Raw genomic sequence first — 18,171 nt, 5'->3', positions numbered from 1 at the left:
CTCCTTCATGGTGGCACACCCACCGACACATTCCGTCTCCCTCGTGGACAGAGTGGGCAGCTCGCCATCCTCTTCTTCTTTGCGGGCCCAGTTGGGGATGGGCCTGCAACCCTCCGTTGCTTGCGCCGATGTTGTCCGCACCTTGTTCGTGCGGCCGATGCCGCTTCGCACGCAGGGCTCCAGCCCTCGTCGCCATTGTTGGGAGGTGCTCCGGGTCACCGGGCAGCCCCATTGCTCATGTCGGGGAACACCCGACGATGCACACCGGTTCAGCGCTCACGCTGCAAACACAAGGGTGGGGGGGGACACCTCACCCGCTCTGGATCACCGGAGCTCCGCACATGGCCAGGTGGCAACTGGCTTTCCGCGGCCCCGGCTCTGGGGGCACCCAAGCCGGGGTCGCCACGCCAGCCAGCCTCACATGGCTGGGGGACACACAACAACGGCGTTGCCCGGCAGGGGCACCGTCCTCAAGCTAGGCCCCGTCCTTGGGCCCAGCACCCACGGTGCAGCACCAACATGGTGCTTCCCCCACAAAAACGACACCGTCAGTTTCCGTCGTGACTGACGAGCCGGAAGCAGCTCGTCCCTTTTATTAACGTGGTCACATGGGAAACCATGTGACAATGACACACACTGGAGGATACCATGTCCCCCCGGCAGGGGTGACATGCAACAGTTATCTTCATCAAAACCTTATTTGAAGGAATTGAAAGGTGCAGAGAGTGTTAAAGCAGTTGAGACACTCCGTGCTAATTCACCCAATGACATTTCATTTCTGCTGGCTCATCCACAACGACTTCCAATGATGCCCATTACCCACCCCATCACGCCACTGACCACGGATATATACTAGTGAACCTCCCAAGACACACCCATACTGCACAGCACGCGTGGGTGTGTCATAATGTCATGCGTTTGTGCCTGAAATAGTTGCTGTGCCAGGGATACGTTGTACTTCTCAATACAGACTCATACTGCACAGCAACTTTGGATAATAATAATTTCGCATTTATATAGCGCTATGAACCCTCGGTTATCGACCTCGGGAGGATGAAAGGCTGAGCTTGGCCCTGCCAGGACTCGAACCTGCGTCAGCAGGCTCTGCACAGATGTCAAAGCGAGCACTCTACTCGCTGTGCCACTTGACCGACTGGATGTGTTTCCTAATGTCATGGACTTGAATCTGAAGCAGTCGCTGTGCCAGTGATACTCAATGTGTCATGGCTCACATTGACCTTTGGTCAGGCGGGAATTGATGAAAACACTGAAGAGATGCTCTTCCCTCACCAGACCTCCCCAGAATATGCTAACAGTGTCCGGCTAGATCATCAAGAGGGCCAGAATCTCTGGGTTCAGGCGCAGTAACTGGCATCTAATCTCAGGCATAGGATTTAATAGATGTGGTTAGTAGTCCATATTGGAGTTATGAAGGAAACGAAACCATTGGAGACAATTAGCATATGAGAACATCCAGGGTTCTTCACCCTTCCTCAGTCTAATACTGCCACAGGTAGAAGTTGGGCAGCCCAATTGGAGACACTACGAGTTGAGCGGTTGAGATAAAGAAACATGAGTAGCTGGCGTCTGTGATTGTACAGGTTTCTCAGTGGTTTGATGATGTGAGCAAAGATGGATCTGTGATTTTTGCAGAATGAATATGGAGTCTCAAACGTGGTGCAGAGCAAAGAAATGTGGTGTTGGAGAAAGAGACTGCAGAGAACACAAACAGGCACCCATATCATGAGAAGAACGCAAGATCACAGACCGGTACGGAGCAAAACATTTAAATACAGGTAGGCATTGCAAGATAAGGGCCATGTACTCCGTGGAAATTACCGAATTTCACCCTGAAACATCTGTCCCCAAAATGTGATGAATTTCAGTCAGTTCACTTTGCATTGTATCATACAAAATGGTGGCATGGTACAAAGTGGAATAGCTGAGTGAAGCCGCTGCGAATGAGGTTTGAACATTTTCACACTTAGGGCCCGATTCATGGAATTTTTTGCACGGTTCAAAGTGACTTTGCACTGCTGACACAAAGCCTGATTCATGGAACTGTGAAAAGTGCATTTTTGCCGTGCAAAGTCGATAATATTCTTGTTGGTTTATAATTAAAACTGTGCAGAGAAGATTTTAATGGCATCTAATGTTTATCATGCACATAAGGGTAGTATGCATTGATACCGATACACTAAGGACCTTTGTCTACTAAGGTGTAACATCCCAGTATCACCAACGCAGACACACAAACTATTCCTTGGCTACCTGGCCACACCATTTCCGTTCTGTAGTTTCCTGCTGGGGTGCAGTGAGACAGTGGCTGGGAGAGTGTTAGCTGATGGTTAGGATCACACTAGAGACAATGCACCCACAGCAGTATCTGGCTGTCAACCGAGAGGAGCAGGCCATCAGCGAGAGGACCTACACAAAGTGAGGAACACGGTCTTCCTGCCGGTTGCGAATCAAGCCAGACTGGCTTTTATTGTCTTCCCTCTGGCAGAGTTGACTCAGAAGGTGTTCACGGCGAGCCATGGGGCAATGCTGGGGCCCTGCCAGAAGAAGTTCCATTGCAGTGAAAACGCATGTCCTCGTGTCTGTCACTATCCCTCAGCAGAACTAAGAGCTTCAAGCACAACACAAGCAAAGTCAGGCCACATGCCAGTATTGAAGTTCTTCTACTGCCACACCCATTGAGCGTTTGTCCTGCAGTGTCTTAGGCACTAGGACTATTCTGTGGTCCATGGCACCCTGGGAAGATGGCAATTGCTACAGAGGTTGCTGCAACTGCCTACTTCATGTAAGCCCCCCAAATCCGCAAGGGGGAACCTTGCTGCACTAAGTTGGGAGCGGGATAACATTCTGTTTTGCCTAAGGCATTCCCTAGTGTAGTTAGCAAAATGTGTTTGCACTTGACAGATATTGATGCAGGATGCTGATCTGGGACTACACTGGCACAGTGTTACTGAAATGCTAGTGCAGGAAAGTGGCAAGACGGTGCATGCCACTGTCCCTAATTGCACAGCTCTGTGGGTCAACCCACAAGCCCATTCTCATTGTTCCACTTAGGTTCCCCAGTTCCTCATGCTCTACTGCCTCATCGCACACATCCTGGGCCTCCATGCCACATGTTGTCCAGGTCCAGAAGGTAAATGAATAGCAGGATCCAACTAAGACCCAGTTTTACATAACTCACCATCACACTTTCCTCCACAAATGGCCTTAATACCTTGCAAACAGGACACATCATTTGCCACGACTCACTGGCAGTGCATTGTCAACTTTTTCCCCCTTGTGCGTTACCGCCAGTCTATAAGGCTGTTGGCTCCATTTTAACTCATGTTCTATGCTTTGTTCCCTTTGAATTCTTTAATGACTCACACTCTTCTAGGCTGATGTCAGAAGGCCATCGTGAATAAACTTCTCACACGCTGACCCACTGATGATTTACAGTTTATGTTATGAGGGCCTACTGTACAACATTATCCCAATAATGGCCATCTTTGCTTGTCCGTGCTGTGCAGACCTTGAATGTACACTGCCCATCAAGCCTCTGTGTGCCAGCACTCCATGCCCAAAGCCGCTCCTCTTCCTCTGTGTCAGCAAAACGTCCTGGGCCATGAACTCTTCATTCCTGATCTGAAGACTAGTGCAGTGACCTCCAAGCTGATGGAGATGACAGGCCGCCCTCAATGGCCAGTGTTGTGATACAATAGTGCAGAGAGGTAAGTGCTCAATGCTAAAATCTACATCTAATCTCATGCTTAAATGTTGGCGGTCCAGGTTAGCCTTATATCCTCCAGAGGTCAGTAAAATGACTCTCCACTGAACTAATAATAAACAGAGTGCTGAGAGGTTGCAGGAATCCTGCAATGTTCAGCCTTGCACGCCATCACACAATACTAGGGCAGCATTGTCTGGGTATGCGCAGCCAGGGCGGTGTGGGTCTGGTTAGTGATGGAGGCACAGGACAGTAGGGCAATAGTACAGCCCCTCAGTGCGCGGTATGCCTGGAGGCAGTGCAGGGAAGACTGATCATGGAGGAGCCTGTTACCCAGCCTCTGAGGGTATCCAAGCAACCAGTCAGTTCAGCAGACAGGTGAGTCAACAAAAGAGAGAGAGAGAGAAAGCAGAGGAGAAAAGGAAGGTCTTGAGCTGCTTCCTGAACTTTAGGTTGTCCGGCTCAAGTTTGAGAGGGGCAGGGAGATCATTCCAGAGGGAGGCACCTGCAGAGGAATGAGATCTACCATCCACTCTCTGCCTGGCGAAGCATCTGACCCTCAGAGAGTTTGTGGTAGCCAAGCAAAGGGCTCAAGAAGGAAGGAATTTTGGAATTCTGGAAGGGAGAGTCGGATGAGTGGACCCTGGCCCCAGAAAGTCTTGTGGACAGTAAAGAGGGTCTTGAACTTGATTCTTGCAGCCACCGGAGCCAGTGAAGAGATTTCGGGGCTGGAGAGATACAGTCCCTGGTCTTGAGGCCAAGGACAAGTCTTGGAGTCCTGTTCTGGATTAGTTGCAGAGGGTGGAGAGCTGAGGAAGGCAGATTGAGAAAGAGGGCCCAAGGAGGGCTGCCAGAGTGAGAGAGGGAAAGCGGTGAATGGGTTGCAACGAGAAGGATCTCAATCTTACTGGCATTAAGGCAGAGATCATTATAGGTGCACCATGCCTGAATCATGGAAAGAGAGTCAGGTATGAGCGAGAAGGAGGCTGAGGGGAGCCTGAAAGAAAGCTGAGTGTCATTCGCATAACACTGAAAGTTAAAAGAGTAGGTAGAGATCAGGTGGGCCAAAGGGGCCAAGTAGACATTGATGAGCCAGGGTGAGATGATAGAGCCCTGAGGAACACCAGATATGGAGAGAGAGGTGTTGAAGAGAAAGGACCCAAGTTGGACCTGGGAGGGTTGGTACAGGAGGAAGGAGGTCAACCATTCCAGGGCCTGATCCGTGATGCCCAGGTTCTCACAGGCTCTATTGATCAGGATGGCAGGATTGACCTTGTCAAAAGCAGAGGAAAGGTCAAGGAAGATGAGGACAGAAGGAAGTCTAGAATCGAGATTAGTGAGCAGATCTTGAGGGGTGTTCAGGAGAGCAGTTTCCGTGCCTCTGGCTGCTCTGAAGCCAGACTGATGGTCATGGAGACAACCAACAGATTCAGTGTGGAGATTGCCCAGGCAAGGAGTGATAGAGAACGGGCAACAGTTTGCGGATAGGTGAGTTTGGCAAAAGGCTTTTTTAGAAGGGGGTGCACAAGGGAGTGATAGAGGAGAGAGGGGAAAGATCCAGTGATGAAAGAATGATTGCAAGAATCGGCCAAGGATGGTGCAAGGGGGTCAATGTGGTCCTTGATGGTTATGGAAGAGAAGGGAAGCACCTGTTTGGGCAACACTTTCATAGATCGGGCTTGTCGATAAACATCACCAGGTGTTGTCAGAGAGAACGGCAGCCAGAGTGGGGCCTAGAGAAGTAAAGGGAGAGGAAGAGGAGGGAGAGGACAGGATTTCCTAAGTTTTAGTGGTGAAGTGAGAAGCCAGAGCCATACAGCTGGCCTTAGGGGGAACAGGTGATGTGGAGATTGCAGAAGGATCGACCAGCTCCTTGCAGATTTTAAAGAGTTTGTCCGTGTTGTTAGAGGCCGTAGAGATGTGGGCTTGGATGTGTACTCTCTTCTTGGACACGACAGAGAGTCTCTATTGCTTCTGGATCAGGCGACAGGCTAGTTTGTCAGAGGATGCTCCCGAAGCCCTCCACTTCCTCTCAGCCACCCTGCACTTGCTTTTCAGGTCGGCAAGGTCAGAGTCACACTAAGAGTTGAACTTGGAGGTAGGCTTCAGACGGATTTTCATGACAGGGACAAATACATCCAGAATATTGGGGATAGAATGATGCAGGTTTGAGAGGGTTGTGTCAGGGTGTGAGTTAGCTGCAGGAGTAGGTACAGCAGAAAAAGTAGGAGCAAAGACATCCACTGACACATGCTTCTTAGTCCGAATGAACAAGAAGGTAGGTGGGCTTGGCCTGATGGACAGATAGTTTCAGGTGAGAGGAGAGCAGAACGTACACAGTCCTAGAGAGAGGAGTGGTGAGAGGATTAAAGAGGGTGATGTCAGAGGAGATGAGAACATCCAAGGTGTGTCCAGCAGAGTGTGTTGGACGACTGGGTAGAATGGAAAGAGAGAGCGTGTCACAAAGGTTGTGGAAGAGCTCAGATGAGGGATTAGAAGCATCCAGGTGGATGTTGAAGTCTCAGAGGCGGAGAAGCTTAGAGGCAAGGAGCAAAGAGGAGAGGTCAGCCCACTCTGAGAGGATGAGGGCAACCTGACCAGGAGGCCTGTAGATGGTGGCCACAGTAAGAGAGAGGCCAGGAGCGATAGAGAGCCTACAGACCCGGCATTCAAAGGGGCTGTAGGCCTGCTTATGAACGACAGAAGCACGGACCCACTCCAGAAAGATCAGTCCTACTCCATCTTGGGGTGGGTTGGTTCTGGGCTCAGAGAGGATCTTGTAGCTATCAGGGAGGAGAGTGTCAAAACTTGTGACAGAGCTGGCCGTGAACCATGTCTTAGTGAGAGCAAGGACATCCAGTTCAAGTTCTTTGAGGAGGGGGTAGATGTTAGAGGAGTGTTTGACAGCAGAGCGAGCGTTGAGTGTAGCAACGTGAAGCAGATTGCCCATTTGAGAGTCCTCCTGGGTGGGGTATAGGCTTGAGGTACACTCAGGGGAAATGGTGGAGGGGCCTGAGCGTGGGAAGAGGTGGTAGCAGGAGGAGGGATAGCAGTCAGAGAGGTGCTAGTCAGAGTAGCAGGAGAAGGAAGGAAGTTGATAAGATGTGGGAAACGCCTATCGAAAAAGGGGAGATTGGACTGAGGGCCCAGGACCAAGAGGGTGCCATTCAGATAGACATTAATGATGGTCTTGGAGGAGTGGAAAGAGGCCAATAGAACATCCCACCGAGTGCCACCATTAATGGGAGAGGAAGAGGTAGGAGAGAGGACTGAGACCATACAGGGGGGCTATAGGTCTGGTGAGGGAACGACAAAGAAGATGTCAGTGAGAGTCGGTCTGGCGGAAGCACTGGTGTAGATATCAGCGATAGGGAGGCCTGGGTTAGAGACCAGGATGTCCCTCTTGAACTTTTTCCTTCAAGACTTAGTGAGAGGGGTAGGGTAGGAGAAAGAGAAATAGTAGCAGATTGAGAAGATGAGAGAAACAGAAAGCACCATAGAGGGTGTGGGGAGGAAAGTAGGAGGCAGAGGGAGGGAAAGAGAGAGGAGAGTCACAGGCCAAAACTGCACAACACAGGATGGGTGTCGAGGGGGCAGGGCTCACACAGGAAGGGCAGACAGGTGACACACAACAGGAGACACACAACAGTACAATGGCACCCCCAGGGGGGTGGGGACCTAGAGAGTGGGAGAAAGCCTAATGGCAAGTTCTTAGTACAACAGTAACCACAATGAACGACCACACAGATTCGACTTTTCTAAAAAATTGAAAACAGCCCTAGTTGCCAGCACAGCAGCAGGGAACGGCCACCCAGATTCGACTTTTAATGCAAATTTGACTTTCCAAGGAAAATATGAGGCTGTGGTGCGACAATACAATTTACAGAGGTGCTAAGGGCTGGTTGGTAAGTGAAATAGGAATAATTTCAGAATGGGTTAGTTTGGTGGGATACCTTACATCTCCAGCTTGGCTTTACTGCATTCCCTAACTTGCTAACACAGGCACATTCTGAGGAACAATTGGGTGAGGCAACTCACCCTGCAGAGATTATAGCACGTGATGAACTGCTAAATATGTCACTAAATGCAAATCAGTTTTTAAAATAATTTAAATTATGCTATGCTACTTCTAGATGCATGATTGAGACAGCTTTTAAACAATAGACAACACTTTAATATGTGGCACATTCTTGGAGAGGGCAATGGGAAGAGCCAGTGGATACACTGCAAGGATTAAATCTATGTTTTTCTCCATGTGGCTAGCAGTTATCGTCCGGCATACCAGCTGTTCAAGCAAATGTCTACAAACCCAGCTTCCACGCAAGCCCTTCACCCTTGTAATGTTGATCTTTTATCTGTAACTGCGACCTGCAACAACTCTGTCCTGATCCTGCAACAACTCTGTTTTAGACCTGGTGCAACTTCACCCTTTGGAATATGTTTACAAAATGACTTCCAGATACATTGTTATTGCTTTGTCCCCAAACTGGAGTCTGTGGAGATTCACCCTCCCCCATCATTCTCCTGGTCAGCCCTCTTGCATGGTGTTATTTGTAGGGCTGTCCAACTGGTAGATCTGTATCTAAGCCTGACTCAGAGCTCAGGAGGGGGGTGAATTCTGTAATTGCTCAGATTATTTTCTGTCTTTTACTAACCAATTGTCATCCACGGTGCACCTTTACCCCAAGACTCCTCACATCTCCAACCAGACAGATGCTCACTTTAGGGAAGACGCAACTCCGGCCTTTTCCCTGGTTGTCCAAGCCCAGTAACCTTATCTACGAACCATGTTATTTCTGGTAACTGTTTGGCTGTAAGGTCAGAGAATCATCCCTGAGTCATATCTGTTCCTGTGCCATATCAATGATTTACTGCCCGACAGTTTGAAAGACTCCCCTCAGCTGACTTATGGTTTTTCCCACAATATTACAACAATGAATGGCTCAGCTGAGTCAAGTTCATGTAGTAGTAGCAGCTGTCCGCTCAGAGACAGCTGCCAAGCACAACTCTGTCAAGGCTTTACAAGCTAAGGTAGATAGGAGTTTGGCAGGCCAAAGGCCAATGCTTCTGCTTCCACATTCATTTCCACACCTGGGTCCAAGCTCACAAAAATAAACTAGGCCCACAATCTGCCACCATCAGATTGCTTCCATGGTGCCACCTATTAAATATGAACCAAATTCAGTGTCTATGCCACTTTCTCATGAAACCCACCAGTTCCAAATGATTAGTCAAAAGTCATACACATTGCCTCCCACCTGAGGATAATGTTCTGACCTGTGTCATCCACGTACTGTGGGGTGTAATAAAAGGCTGCAAACCAATGGAACTGACGGCCCCATTGAGAAACTGTCCTGTCAGCATTCAGAAGCATGCTCGCTGAAAAATGGGCCTATTTAGGTGGACCTTGTGGGTGTCTTTCTGCAGGTGAAATCCAGAGAAGGCTAAAACAAAAATGTAATCCGAGTGCAGATTGCAAAAGTACATCACATTGCGGGCTGAGAAATAAATGCAGCAATTCATTCACTGAAAATGTTACCCATCAAAAGGGGGTGCACTTTGACGATTGAGACCTAATGACTGAAAGAAACAGCATTTGCACTTTCAGAGAAAATACAAAATGAACTCTGATGAGTAAAACACACAGTGTGCCAAGGAATAAAGGCTGATGTTAGAAATTTCAATATGTGAGTTCCTTTCAGGCAACGACAAATGGTGGGCCTCTGGACAAACTTCACAAAGGACTCCACCCACTGAATGCCTGGTTTGTGCTTCCCAACTGTTTACGGCTGTAATAAAATGTGGCCTGCCTGAAAGGTGTTGAAAGGCTGGGCTTTGGGCAGGATGACAATTGGCCCTAGATGGTGCATGAAGGGAATGTAGGGTAGAGGTGTGAAAACAGGGGCTACAAACAAGAAAAGCTGAAACTTTGAAAGAAATACAAGAAATAGAAGCATTTCAGATCAGAAAAATTGTCCCCTTCAGATAAGACGACAGGCCTTGTGACATCACAGGGCCGAACCAGCTCATTATCTGCAGTGGGAGATCTCTGTGTAGCAAATGCATCCCCCATTTATTATCTACGGCCACCAACTTCAAACAACAAAGAGACTAATAAAAATTACAGTCACAGGCTGGCGGACGGAGACAAATGGCCTGGAGGAAGCAGAGATTCTATTTGCTTTAACATAAATATTTGCAATTAATTTAAAAGGACTATTATAACTTAGGCATTTTTTCCAGCAACCACAAATTGTACTGCATTGCTTTATGTGTCATTTTTTTAGATATTTTCCAGGCAATTTTGTCAAATAAAAAAATCCACCTGTGACTTTGGGAACTGTAATCACCAACTAAAATGTGTTTCTGGCTGATCTGAAAATGTCCCGAATTCAAGAGTTGGCAAACTGGTGGAGAGTAAAATTAGTAATGTGGCGAATAAATCGTGTGTCCATACCTGTTTGGAGTTTTGTGTAAATGGAGAGAAATTGCCACACAGTTGTGCACCATGAAGCAGAATTGGCTGTGGTTTTATTAGAATCCCCATGAGTAGCTCAAGCGGAATATATGTATATCATGGCAGTTACTAGTAAAATTATGAAGTTATGCTACAAAACTAAATTTTCCCCAAAAGCATACATAGAAACAAAAGGAGATTTCCAAGGGAAGTTGACATATATCTGTTCCATACTCTTAAACCAATCCTTAGAGAGGGGCTAGATTTGGGAGGAGAGAGAAGGGTAACTGTCGAATCCTGAGTGTGAGAACTCTTGCAGGGAACTCCCCAAGATTGTAAACTTGATGGTGTCATCACTGCTATATAAAGAGGATGCACTATGAGGAGAAAGAGAGTTCATTAAATTACGATTGTGAAAGTAGCTGCAAAAACTTACTATCTGTCAGCGACAAGGAAACACCAAAAGGAGATTTTGCAGAGATTGCCTGTGGTTATCATAATTAGTTATTTAGAGCTGTCTATTTATGGGAAGGCTTAAATGTTGACAGGGTCGTATGGTGGACAGCTGGGGGACATGCTTCAGAGTGGAGTGACTAAACCCCCCAGAGCGTCCTGAAATGCAGCTGGCTTTTCTGAACTTTAAACAGAGGTTTTCAATGTAAGTAGACTTGGGCCCTTTGTAACCAAAATGTGTGGGAATCTGCTGGCCTTAAATCCTTTCCCTTTATAGTGGGCGGGGGAGCCAAAACTGTTTAGGTCCTTAGCCTATTTAACTAAACATGTGAATTTAATTAATTCTCCTTGGTGGAACACCACGGGGTGATTTTCTCAGTGTGCACTGAAATCTATAGACTGTAATGTAATTGGTTAATCCTATTTTGCCTGTTGACCCTGACTTCTTTTAGGAAGCGAGGTGCCTTTGTTCCTAAACTAGAACTATATCCTCTCCATCTTACAAGCCAGCTTCTCCAACACAGGCCTTTAAGTGGAGGGGGGGTCAGAAATCCAAAATTCTCAAATCATCCCAATGTTTACTGTCCAACTTTCCTTAACACAGGCCTTTAAGTGGAGGGAATTCTGAAATCCCAAATTCTCTAATCATCCCAATTTTTGCTGTCCAGCTTCCCCAACACAGGCCTTTAAGTGGAAGGGGGTCTGAAATCCAAAATTCTTCAATCATCTCAATTTTTCAAAGGTGTGGGTGAAATAGTAATTGCCATATGCATTTGTCCAAATCTGTAAATCAAACTGCTAGCCTCTTAAGCATGCAGGAAAATCGAAATTGCACAGCATTACATCTGTATATTGATTGTGTTCTCTGACCAGCGCTAATTATTTCTTGAAGTGAACTCTGTAGAAAGAAAAGTATTGTAATTTGTGTTTTTCCCAAACCATTGGTGTGATTTATTTGTGTAACAAGAAGTTAATTGTGAGCCACAAAGAAGGTGGTGTATGTAGTTTAGTGTGATTTCTATTACCTATAATTTAAATAAATATAAATACATTTCCTGTACACCAGCCTGGTTCTTGGCTCATTGGTAGCTCACAGGGAGGGATCCAAGTGGCATGATATGAGGATGAGATAGGGCTGAATAAAAGAACTGCCATTAACCGTCTATTGTGTGACACTTAGCGTGGGGAGGGAAGGAACTCCCTGTGTTGATGGAGGCCTCTCAAAAACCGTTCCAGTACTTATTTGAAAGAACCCCTATTCTTATTCACATTCCCAGACAGGATGGGACGGCTTATAGGGCAATAGGGCAATGCCCTGACCAAAAACACAAAATGCTAGTGTGGGCCAGTTCATTTGGTGGAAGTGGGCCAGTTTTATTTTATCACAAATCTCCCCCTTGTGTACTATTCAAACAGCGTCACAAAAGAAACTAATTTGCATTTGCAAATGTGGGCCACTTTTACATTGGTACCGGAACGCATTTTGTGCCCCAGTCTGACCCTGCTCCCAGATTTAGCTCCCTGTTCAAGAAAATGTTTTCTAGACGTACACTCCCCCAGATAAAGGGAATGGAAATGCTGATGTAACACAGTGAGAGAGAACTGCATACCTATACTGCACACTTACAGGAAACAGCTTCAAAATCCAAGGAATCCCGGATCACAGAATATCAACACGGGCAAGGGGCTTAATACCACTCGCACCAGTGAATATGCATCACACCCCAACCACCACTGAGCATCTCATCGAATTGCTCAATCAATGATTTCACTGACAGTCTGAACAAGTGAGTGGTGTGTGTGACGTCAAAGAATGAAGAGTAAACCATTTCAGAAAGTGAAAGCTAGTGCTGTTATTATACAGCTGTTGGTGGATAGTGGGGACGATTGCTCTATAATGAACTGACAGTGTTGAGTGAAACTGGCTTGTGCTGGTGATATTTTCTGCACTTAATAAACAAATGTTAGAACTACTACCACCAATCCATATGGGGGCATTTCCATAGGCATCATTGAGGATTGTTTCATGTCACAGGGGGGGGCCTGCCCATAGTGGGCAACAGGGCGTGGTACATTCTTTAATCTATGCATTTTTTGCGTTTCTTAATGGACATGTACTCTTTGCATTTGCAAAGAATCTAAACATGCAAATACTGGTGGTACTCCCACTTTCCAATTGTCTTCCATAGGGTTGCACAGGGGCCAGGGCAGGTGCGCCCTGCACTGTCCCATGTGCAGCCCTTTGAAAGACATTCGGGTGATATCACCGGCATTTACTTCCCTGCATGGGTGCTGGACAGCCAGCCCCTGCAGGGGAACACACGTGTCTTCCCCCTTCCAGCCCCATGCCTGTGTCAGGCCGGGGGCGGGGTCAGAGTGTGGACCACGCCACCGGACTGAAAAAGCGCCGGAAGAAGAAAGGGGGAAAGCTGCGCTCGTGCCTCGGGGGAGGTTGTCATCTCCACGCCAGTAGGTAAGTGAAATATTGAATTTCTGTCTGCGAGCATGTATGTATCTATGTGGGAGTGTGCGCGAGCGAGAGACCGATAGACACCATGTTAGAGATTGCTTGCGTGCAAGTGCTGTAATTGGTGCAATGGCATGTGAATCTATTTATCTGTGAGCATCTGTATGTGTGTTTGTTTTGTGTGTGATGATGACTGAAGAATGAACAGATTATCTTCACTCGGCAGCCGTCATTGAGCGGGGGGGGGTGCTGAGGGAGGGCATTATGGAACACTCATGTTGCCTTTGCTCATTATTCCACTAATGCCATAACTATTACTGGAATAATGGGCAAAGACACACACGAAGTTGTCTTTCTCTTTGTTCCAGTAGTATTAACAATACTACTGGAATCATGGACAAAGACAAGGTGACAGCGTCTTTCCTCCTTACTGCAGTAATATACTTACTGGAATGATGGGTAAAGACAACTAGGCAGTGTGTTTGCTCATTTTTGCCGTAACATTAATATGATTGGAAAGATGGGCAAAGACACATACTCTATGTTCATTGTTGCAGTAATAGCTATGATATTACTGCAATAATGGGCAAAGACAACATGGCTGATCTGATATGGGAGGAGGGGGATCTTTACATTGGTCAATGGTGCACTGTGCAGCCAGTCTGGACATATGTTCTCATTATGGATGCCATATAAGGAAAATATATCCAGACTGGCTTTGGCATGACATTTTTTTTACTGGCCATCAAGGATAAAGCCATCATCGTAAGTGTTCTTACGTGGATTAGCGTACTAGTCTATATTTGTGCAGCCAGTCTGAATATATTTTCTTACTATGGCTAATACATTAGTAACAAAATATGTCCAGACTGGTTTTGTCATGGCTGGACATCAAGGGTAAAACAAACAAGATGTGATACAATGTAGCCAGACTGGCCTACAGTAGTGCCTCCAGTCTGGATGTACTTGATTACTGAGCATGACATTATTACGGGCAAAGCGAACAAGAGTATTGTCTTCCATGGGGTGACCAGCACATTTTGACATAGCCAGCATGGAAGTATTTTCTTATGGTATCATCATAGGCATTTTGCGCAAAGGAAGCATGAGTATGTTCTTATGTAGGAATACTGGGATATATTAGTGCAGCCAGCATGGACTTGTCTGGGCACAGTCATTATGAGAATGCATTGGAAAATGTTCTTGTACAGTCTGGTAACTTGCCCTATTAGATTTTTTGCAACTGTTACCCTGCAAAATCAATTTCAAACTGTATGGGTTTTTAACCAATTTTTAGAGAAAGTTTGATGTAAAATGTACTATTTTAACCCTCATTGTAAACCGTTCGCAGGGAGAACACCCCAAATATTCACTGTCTGGTTTCGTCACCGTCACTATGCTTGGTCGCTCACACATATTTCTGCAAAATATTAACCCCAAACCAATTGAAAGGTTCACCATCTGCCACAGAATGTCACATCAGAGTTTACAAGGACAAGCCCTAAGAGCTGCATTTGTGTTCACTCAAATATGTTGTTGAGATGCAGAATACCATAACTTAGGCATTGTTCTTGATTCAAATGATGAGTTGTAGGTGATAGCGGAAGCAGAGTGTATACCGAAGAGAATGGAAGAATTTGAAAGCTGGTGTCCACAAGTGTTGAGAAAGGTAGTGGGTTGCATGCTCGAGTTTTGTCACCAGAAAATACTCTAAGGTATTGCTGGTGTGCAGGGTGCAAAGTGTGCCACTGGCATTCAAGGAAGAGTTTGCTGCTACAAAGCCTTGAAAAGGAAGGTATTGTTAAGCGGCTTCACTTCAACACTACAGCTAAGTCAATGCCTAGTCTGGGATGCTGAGGGAAACCCTTATTGATATATTTTTAGGTCCAGTTCATGTACTCTGGATGACAACCCCTATATAAACCCCTCTCTTAGAATCCCCCTGATCCCACTGAGCCAAGAAGTAGGTCTGTTTTACAAATTTAAAAGGTTTATTTGAGAAATATAACAATATATATCTATCACACTTTTATAATAAATTAATATTGGATATCACACTTAAAATATGACAGTGATCAACAATGGATAATGTTCTACTGGTAAACTGATTTGGTTACTTAGAAGTAGTATAGAGGATGAGGTAGCTGAAATGCTTTATGGTTTCAAGGAAATGCAAGGTGGAATAAATGCAGTACAGAAAATAAACTGATATGGTTTCCCAAGAGATAATATGTTCACTTTTCCCCTGGTGGCAATTCACCCCCCCCCTACATGCAATGCAAGGAGATGGAAGTAACACACACAGTCTTCAGGAATACAATCAAATACAATACAGAATTCAGTTCCCCCCCAGCAAGCTTAGACAACAGGTATGCTTTTTAAAACACGGCAAGAGTGCTTAGTAATGTGGTGGCAAGGAAGTGAAAAATGCTAAAATTGCTTTTAATTCCCTATAGGAGGTTCAGGGTGAGTGGTAGACACTTTAAATCAGTTCAGGTCAGCCCTAACAATGGTTCAGGGATGGTTATTAGGTTGCAAACGAATTTTAGCAGTTCAGGCAAAAGCGGCTATCTTTTTACAGATGACGAAATCAGGCCAAATCACAAATCGAGGTAAATTTTGCGAGTGCGTAAATCGATTCTAAGCTTTCAGAGGAAAGTTAAATCTCATTCCTAGGACAAACGGTTCCAGGGATACGGACGATTTTGTGAAGGTAGTTTTTCGGATTTTAAGTAAACTCAAAATGACAGGTGACAGCTTGCAGCTGCAGAATTGACAGGTGACAGTTGTGCAGCTTTAAAAATGACAGATGACACGATTTCTAGGAGGCTGTTCTAATTAGGTTAAAATAGTTTGGATTAGATTATTTTAACTAAGAGATTGGGTTCTGCACAGTTCTGGCGGATACTCACTCCTAATTTTGAAATGAATGGGCCTCGTCACGGATCTGGTCAACTAGGCTGGACTTCGGGCGGTTCTGCTCACAGCATCTGGGTCAGCTCTGCTCTGCTGGTCTAGCCTCTCTGGATACAGCGGCCTCTGGTTCTGGATACTGCTCTGCTTTCCGGTCCGGATCCTCTGTTCAGTTTTACACAAAAGTCTGGTGGTTTTAAAACGCCGGCTTTCTGATAGTGGTGAGTACCGGTATTGCATCCATTTTTGGGATCTATCTTGAATTACTGCATTTCAATAGAGTGGTCTTTTGCTTGATAGTATAGGACCCTTGCTTAACATTGTTTTGATGGCATCCTTACATTAGAGTGGTGATGTGGAACCCCCCACAAGAAGGTTGTATCTTTGGAGTGGTCTTGTGCCAACTGCGCAGTTCTCCTGGATTCTGGCGTGAATGTGGGTGGCGACAGCTCATCCCCACATCCACCCAGTCTATTGATTTAGTTTGTTCTGGGATACAATAATGGGTGGCGACAGCTCATCCCCACATTTACCCAGTCTAAGGATTCAACATGGGTCAAAACCCTTGACAGTATCGTATAACCTATAAAAGTCTTGGACCTGGTATCTCTGCTGGTAGTGGAGCAGAAGATGGGAGGTCATGTGAGATTATGTGTTGACAGCAGAAGTCTTAACAAGGACATTGTGATATAACAGTTTACATGTCCCACCTTTTCAGAAATGGTGGGTTTAGTCTGTAAGATAAAAAAAGTTCTCCCTTATAGGCTTCAGGTCATCCTATCATCAGGTGACATTGCATCTGGACTCAAGGGACATGTCAGTATTTGATACCCATGCAGATCATTTCTTTGTTCACTACTAAATGAATAGATAGAATATCTAGTGGCATAGTATGATGGTGTCCGTGCAGGCCACCGTAACCCGGGCCCACCTCCTTGGGTTCTGGACCTTCAGGGGGAAGGACTGAACTGACATTGAGCCTCCAGAGACCAGCCACCCATTGGCTCATAATTACTCTGCCATTTTCCTCTGACACACACATCTGAAAGGGTACACCGGCAGGCCCAAAAGAGAGTAGCAAAAAGGATTTAAAGAATAAAATAGAATACTTCAAAAGCATGTGGTGTCTAGCCTAAGGACACCCTAATGCCTATCCCCTCTTTTCACCCCATTCCTAGAAACAATAGTTGCACTGAGCACTCCTCTACTCTCATCCCACATCTAACCAGGTGTGGTTACGTAGATCTGTCCCACTGTAGCTTCCAGCCAATGAGATTGCTGTGTGTTCCTAAATGTTCATGGAGCAGCCGGTTCAAATACCCAGTAGTCTTCTAACAGCATGCCTCATACTTTTGAGGGGTGGGAGCAAGATAGTGCAAGAAATACTGGTTGCCTTCTCTTCATCGAGGCATAGAGGGCCAGTTAATTGGTGGGCAGTCCGCCGTGGTGTTACTGAGCTGTCCCATTCCGATGGGTGGGGTTTCCGCTCCTCACTGCAGACACCAGACTCCGCCCACCAGGAATGGCAAATGTACTTCTTAGGGAAGCCCTACTCCTAGCATGGAGTTTCAAGAAATATTCCTGTTCAACCCTTGGGTATTGCACAATAAGTTGGGAGGGGTTCCATCCTTGGAGTAAACTGAAATGAATCCGAATCAGCACACTGACTGTGCGTGTGTGTGTATCTGTCTCTCTCTCCTTGGGTTTGAGCAATACCCTGAGCCAGTCTTGACCAGCACCTCCACCTCACTAAGATGAGCTCATCACCCCATAATGAGTTGTTGTGGCCTTGCACCCAAATGAGCAGCTTGCATTAACAATAGGGACTGAGGCCTCTTTGTTGAATTGGAGACCAGCGATTCCGCCATTGTCCCAAATTATCATGAAAATGGTTTTGTTCGAAAGTTTCTTCTGCATGCATGTGGGCACATTAGAACTGCACCCATCCTCTCCTATGTGACCTCAGATGCTTCTTTATGCGAAACATGCCTTCAAATCAAGACTCTATTCCTCGACAGATGGGTGACCATAATGAAAGGTTTGAATTTCAAGGTTCAACAAGTTGCAGGTCAATACCATTAAAAAGGAGAGTGCATAGACAATGATTTTATCAGAGAGGATAAAGAGATGAAAAATAAATTGTGGTGTCACAGTGTG

The 18,171-nt window shown here is 46.1% G+C and overlaps 1 long non-coding RNA gene across 1 annotated transcript in view; it reads left to right on the top strand.

Annotated features, from left to right (window-relative positions):
* The first annotated feature begins 13,050 nt into the window (after window positions 1–13,050).
* The window catches only part of LOC138522430 (uncharacterized), a 242,055-nt gene continuing 236,934 nt past the window's right edge, over window positions 13,051–18,171 (top strand). The window contains exon 1 of the long non-coding RNA XR_011283313.1: window positions 13,051–13,107. This is a non-coding gene — a long non-coding RNA (uncharacterized lncRNA). The remainder of the gene's footprint in view (window positions 13,108–18,171) is intronic.

Source organism: Ambystoma mexicanum, chromosome 1q, assembly GCF_040938575.1.
Source record: "Ambystoma mexicanum isolate Mex_15411 chromosome 1q, UKY_AmexF1_1, whole genome shotgun sequence".
Taxonomy (NCBI): Eukaryota; Metazoa; Chordata; class Amphibia; order Caudata; family Ambystomatidae; genus Ambystoma; species Ambystoma mexicanum.
This window is presented reverse-complemented; position numbering and strand designations above follow the sequence as displayed.